The 6,000-nt window shown below is 34.0% G+C and overlaps 1 protein-coding gene across 1 annotated transcript in view; it reads left to right on the top strand.

Annotated features, from left to right (window-relative positions):
* The window catches only part of Sytalpha (Synaptotagmin alpha), a 609,065-nt gene that overhangs the window by 308,628 nt on the left and 294,437 nt on the right, over nucleotides 1–6,000 (top strand). Inside the window, exon 3 of the mRNA XM_069835540.1 lies at nucleotides 5,075–5,304. The gene's annotated coding sequence lies outside the window, so the exon portion shown is untranslated. The remainder of the gene's footprint in view (nucleotides 1–5,074; nucleotides 5,305–6,000) is intronic.

Here is a 6,000-nt window from a genome sequence, read left to right as displayed (position 1 = left end):
CTTATGGTAAAAGAATTGTTAAATGTCTCTAGTAGCGTACGAGATGGGCCTTTTAACATGCGTGAATATTACTTCATCTGTTTCTTCAAATTTACTCTTTGACGTTCGTTTTCCAAAACTTTAAATTCTACATTTTTCCTCCTCATAACGCAAGAAGGCTTTGTGATATTTTAACGAAAATTTAAATATTTGCTTGTTAATAGCGTAAAGTAGAATTAGCTATATTATTTATTTAAAAACATACTATGTTTCATGAATATGTTAAATGAATAACGTATGACACAAAAACTAAAAAAAATTCGAGATGGGCTATGTAAAAATTATCTGTTTTTTTATAAAATTATTAAGAATAGGCTATTTAAAAGTGAAATAATTTAAAGATCCATAGTATATTTGTGAAAAATACAAGAGAAAAGAATGACGATTGCCCAATTTTCATTAACAGATATTGTAAATTTTATTGTGTGTTATTTTACGACGCTGTCTCAACATCTAGGTTATTTAGCGTCTGAATGAAATGAAGGTGATAATGCCGGTGAAATGAGTCCGGGGTCCAACACCGAAAGTTACCCAGCATTTGCTCATATTGAGGGAAAACCCCGGAAAAAACCTCAACCAGGTAACTTGCCCCGACCGGGATTCGAACCCGGGCCACCTGGTTTCGCGGCCAGACGCGCTGACCGTTACTCCACAGATGTGGACGATATTGGAAATGAATTACAGTTAATTAGACAAAGTCATTTGGAAACGAAAATGCATGAAAAGAGCAGGAATGTGTTGCAAGTATGCCAAATTTAATTTCACCATGAATAAAAGCTACTGAGGGGACTGTTCAAAATAATTTATTTACATTTAATTTGTGGAGTTGGAAAATTGTACCCACCCCCTTAAGCAATACTAGACAAATAGCAGTACGTGTACTGTTTGGCATGTGTAGCATGTAGCGGTGACTTCTTTTACTGCTTCCTGTTAAATATAAAAAATATTTTTTCCCGTTTGTACCTCCAGTAAAGACAGTCACGCCAGTAGGAAAGATAGCATAACCTTAAATAATTTGTAGCCATAAAATGAATTATGGCACTATGAACACAATTCTTGCGGTAGGTAATAAGGTCGAAGTAACATATTAATGAAGACTCTCTACTTTTTCAGAGCAGTTTTATATTATTTTTTTAATTCAAATAATCACTAATATTGATTTAATTTTGGAAAATATAATATATATTACTACTCATGTTCACTTAATATTAACTCCAAAATCTAACCTACCCAGTGTTAATAAATTTGAGTACCATTGGTCTAGCAGTTAACAATGTGCTACATTGGCCACACTTAATTAAGAAGCTATGCTCTACATTATAATACACATCACTACTTTGCTATATCCATAAATTGACGGCCTTTGTAAATCCTGCAATTAGTTATCTCAAATATCGTTATTACAAGAGCTATATGTCAAGCATATTAAAGTAATTGAGGTGGATGGCTACATACTTAGCAAGGCGAGCGCTTTCGTTGAGCTGTTTATTAATGTTGCGGTCATAAACTGTACAAATACATATGCATACGAAACTATGTGTTCTGCAAGATGATAAACTACACAGTCATAATGAACTTGGGTCTTTCTGGGTTACTACACAACCGAGACAGGAGCTGCAATGGACGAGCGTGGAACTAATACTACTTCAGAGTCCTTCTGTGCCACAACCAATTTATATAAAAACCCATGGGAAGAAAGGAGTGAGATTAATGAGGTCCGACGGATAGATTTGTAGCCTGGAGATACTACAGAGATAGTTCAAGCCGATTATAAAGGACACCGGTCTTAACTGATCACTAGACTTCGAAGTTGAGATTCCAGTTGGAGTGATACAGGTTAACTGATAGCGGAGTATTGGGTGGAGGTTGTTTACTTTTTCCATCTTCTATCCACTGTGCTGTCTGTCTAGGTATGTTTGCCGTTGAAGGTTTCGTACAGACTGATTATTTAGTCCTGACAGCTCAGCGACACGAAAGAGGGGAAGTAATAGGAGGAGTGGGGAGAGTTACGGAGTAGAGATAAGGGCGAGCGGTCGGTAAAGGAATGCAGTACAGCTTGATTGTACTGGAAACAGACCGCTCTACCGCATGCATGACATCCGATCGCTCCGAAGGCAAGCGAGTGAATAATCCAAACACCCCTTGGCGTAACTAAATGGACTCGCCTGACCCAGGCGCACATCTCCGGCGACTGTCTGGACTAAATAATCGTATTGTACGTACAAACACTGAAGTTGGACATTTGGAACAAAGTTAAGTCATTGCGACGCCGAAAAGGAAATGCAATTGGAACACATTTTTAATAAGCCTATACATCACTATCTTTCTTCCAGAGTGAAATTAAATAAAATAAGAATAAAAATATAATAAAATGTACCTTACAAAAAGAGGCAAAATGCATCACAACTGCTATAAAAAATATGACCTTAATTATGGACTAAAATTTATAACATATTTTTGAAATATATATAAATTAAGAAATTATAACTTAAAAATTCAAATTAAAAATTAAACAGATATTTAGAACAGTAATTCAAATTAGTAGTCTATCAATATGTTATTTATATAAAATAAATAACTTGTGATTTGGTAATACTTTATTGTAATTAATTTGATTCTCAGTTTACTCCATTTTATTATCAAGTTAACCTACAAAGCTTTAATTTTATCTTCATACTGATATTAAATTCCTATTAAATACAATATTTGGGTTACTTTCATTTTAAATATAATATAATAATTCCTTCTTCGTAATAACTTATTAAGATATGTACTATATGCTTAATTTTCCCTCCGAACACAAGTTTTATTCATACTGGAGTTAGAGTTAATGTATAGCAAATAGAACATAATATTATTTTCTAAATGTGTACCTAAATGTTGTGTCCTTTATAGTAATGTTATTTTAAGACTGGTTTACTTCTGTGATTTATACCTTAGAATTACTTTGTGTCGTTTATTTCAAATACAAATGTTGTCTGTTATAATAATAATAATAATAATAATAATAATAATAATAATATAATAATAATAATAATAATAAATTGATAAAAGTTACAATTTTAAACAGTATTGCTCTGTGTAATTATTTATACGTATATCTAAGAAAATTTTATGTTTCTACACCTGAGAAACGATAATACATTGTATTCTGACCAACATAATATTTGTTTGTCCTTCAGGCGAAAGTTTATTTATTTCTTCGGCCTATATTGCAAAAATCCAACAGATACGGTATGTATATGATGGACGAGGACTATCTTGTTAGTTGCTCTGTAAACACTGCTTTATCCTGTGTGCACTTAACTTCGGAATTTGTGCCTCAATTTCGAAGTCCTCTGTAGAATATCTCAACTACAGAACGCCCGAACAGATCATTTGAAATATTTAATCAAGTTACCGTTCGTGGGTGTTTCAGAGAGAAGTGATATATCATTTTCGTCCAGAGTCACTTACCTTTTTCACAGAATTTCAACAAGTTCAGTTATTGTTTCCATTTCCCCTCTATGAATCACTTTATTCCACTGTAATCGAGGAAGTGTCAGTCAAACGTTCTTAATTTGAGTCAGCTCAAGTTGACTGTTTGTGCACGTGTTATGGAATGAATTGTGTGTCGATTATGCTGCCCGACTAAGCCGAATCCACCATCTCCCGCATCACGAATTCCTTCTAGCCATCAGGCCCTTAGTACCATAACCCTGTTGGCGCCTTAATTCATAAATCTACTTGAATCGTTATTTTTCTGAAGGACTGAAATTCTAAGGAAGGGGGGAGGCTACGGATTATTACTGTAGATCTGAAGCATCCATCATTACTGCCATCTAGAATCCTCTGGAGAAACCGCGAGAGACACCCACCACGGCGAATAGCCGATTCGGCGCCGCGCAAACATAAATGGCGTTCTGTTTTTGGAAACTGAGATGATAATGAAGGGGAATTGTGGGGAGTGTTGGTATAATAGCGAGAGATAAACAGGACTACCCCGAAAAAAACCTTCACAACCTTGGCTTTGTCCTCTTACTAATATAAACTCGCTGTCACTGGGACTTGAATTCGGGTCTGCGATCGTCTTGAGCCATCTTGTCAACTGACATATCAAGAAAGATTCTAAGAAACTTGTAATAATAATAATAATAATAAATAATCATCATCATCGTATGGATTAGACTTTCCCGGCCGTTTCGTCTCAAAATTCTCCACGTCATATTTTCAAGGGTCGATCCAAATTTATCTTAAATGTAAAACTGTTCTGAAAGGCATCTTTTGTTATTCTGTTATATGTCATATTCTAGACATGATTTCTCCTGTTTATTCTGTATCGATTCGACATTCAATTCTTGTTTGGTGCTGATACTTCTTTTATGATCTAATAATGTATGTCCAACTACAAACTAAGAAACCTCATTCTTGAAAATTCAATTCGTCTTAGTTAATCTGACACTAATGTTCAACTTTCGCATGCATATAATAGTAATTAAAATGCGATGGGATGACTCTGCTCAGTGTTAGCAATGTTTCCTCTTGCACTTTAAGTTTTAATATTCGTTTTCCTGTCCTACAAATCTGTCTGAATCTATTCAGTTTAATTAAAACATCTAATCGTTTATAGCCAAAATGACATTGTAGATCAGTGAACTCACTTATCTGTTCGACAGTAAATAATAACTATTATTAGCATAAACAAAACTGTAATATGTGCTCTGCATGCCAAGCTCTTCCATCTGGTAGTATGCCTATAATCATACATTAATACATCATTTGTATCGTACATGAATTAACATTGATGATAAGGTACTGGTACTTTCCTGATGATTCTCAACATTTTAAGAAGTATTTTGGTGCAAAATATTGTTTTATCATGCCTCAATTTACAATAAATTTGGGTCGTTGTTGTACATTACGATATTTAAATGTTACTCTTTGTACATAAATCGCTGTACTCTTATATAAATATGTATTTTCATTAGTAATTATTGTTATTTCTGCTACTGTTACTATATTTTCAACTTCTTCTATTACATGTTTGTTGCCGAAGATCAAGATTCAAGCCCCGGCGAGACAAAGTGGAGTTTCTGATGGACAAAGACGGTGTGGGATCAAACTTTCTCCGGGCACTTGTGTTCCTCTTGTCGTAATTCTACGAATTCACCATCTCTTCATCTGCATCGTCCCGCGGGGGAGTGTCCGTCCTTGGCAGCCAGCACTCTTAACATATCTTCCGGCACTCGGGCTTCATATCTGACCAGCCACCTCAGCTGAAAACAGGTAAATTAGATAAATAATATTATTATTATGATTATGATTGTTATTATTATTATTATTATTATTATTATTATTATTATTATTATTATTATTACATTTATTATTAAAGAAGAATTTTAAGCACAGCTGAAATATTTTATTTCTTCGATTGATAAGAATTTCTACAGAATGTGAAATGTTTAGAGAATGTAGGCCTAGTTCTGTTAATAATTGATATAATAAGTTTTCCTGGAGCTGCTTCTTGTAGGTATACATTGAAGCCTCAAAAAGTTGCTCTTTACAGTAGTTAACGACAAAATTTGTTGACAACTATATCAAATTAATCGTGAGTTTGTTAGGAGAAACTCCACAAACAATTAGGTAAAACATGGGAATTTTACTTGAAGCAAGTAAAGAGGTAGATCTGGAAGAAAATTCCGAAAAGACAAAGTATATGATTGTCTCGTGACAAAAATATTGTACGAAATGGAAGTATAAAAATTAGACATTTATCCTTGAAATAGGTGGAAAAATTCAAATATCTTCGAGCAACAGTAACAAATATAAATGACACTCGGGAGGAAATTAAACGCAGAATAAGTATGGGAAATGCCTGTTATTATTCGGCTGAGAAGCTTTTGTCATCCAGTTTGCTCTCAAAAAAGCTGAAAGTTAGAATTTATAAAACAGTTATAGGCTATTACGGTATCGGTTGTTCTA

This window comes from Periplaneta americana, chromosome 9 (genome assembly GCF_040183065.1).
Source record: "Periplaneta americana isolate PAMFEO1 chromosome 9, P.americana_PAMFEO1_priV1, whole genome shotgun sequence".
In the NCBI taxonomy this organism is placed as follows: Eukaryota; Metazoa; Arthropoda; class Insecta; order Blattodea; family Blattidae; genus Periplaneta; species Periplaneta americana.
This window is presented reverse-complemented; position numbering and strand designations above follow the sequence as displayed.